The sequence below is a fragment of the Eimeria mitis genome, genomic scaffold (genome assembly GCF_000499745.2).
Source record: "Eimeria mitis Houghton genomic scaffold, Emh_scaff1407, whole genome shotgun sequence".
In the NCBI taxonomy this organism is placed as follows: domain Eukaryota; phylum Apicomplexa; class Conoidasida; order Eucoccidiorida; family Eimeriidae; genus Eimeria; species Eimeria mitis.
The window spans coordinates 9,892-10,342 of record NW_013569096.1 but is presented as its reverse complement, the minus strand read 5'-3'; positions in this window follow the sequence as shown (position 1 = coordinate 10,342).

Below are 451 nucleotides of genomic sequence, written 5' to 3'. Positions count from 1 at the left end.
TGAGGTCAGCTGCTTTTGGGAAACTCTTGCTTTAAGTCTTTGCCTTCATTGCGGCTCGTCTCTGGTCAGCTCAAGGCCAGAGAACCAGCGTTACAAGTGTAGCATGAGCTAGCCCAGAAGCTTTCACTTGGTTTTGGCACGCGGCGTGTAAGCGCGTGCAAGCGTTCTACAAGTACGTTCAGAGGTAAAGCATGCAGCAAATGAAGCTTCGGCGAAGCCTCCTTGCGTGCACGCGTGGGGTTGGCTTGTACTACCAGCCGCAGCTGTAACGCTAGTTCTCTGGCCTTAACCTTACCAGAGACGAGCCGCAATGAAGGCAAAGACTTAAAGCAAGAGTTTCCCAAAAGCAGCTGACCGCCTTCCGCGGTACCTAGGCATCCTGGGCGTTGAGCCCAGGACGCCTAGGGCCAGTCTTTCCCTACATTGCGGCTTGACTGTGTCCCAGATAAAG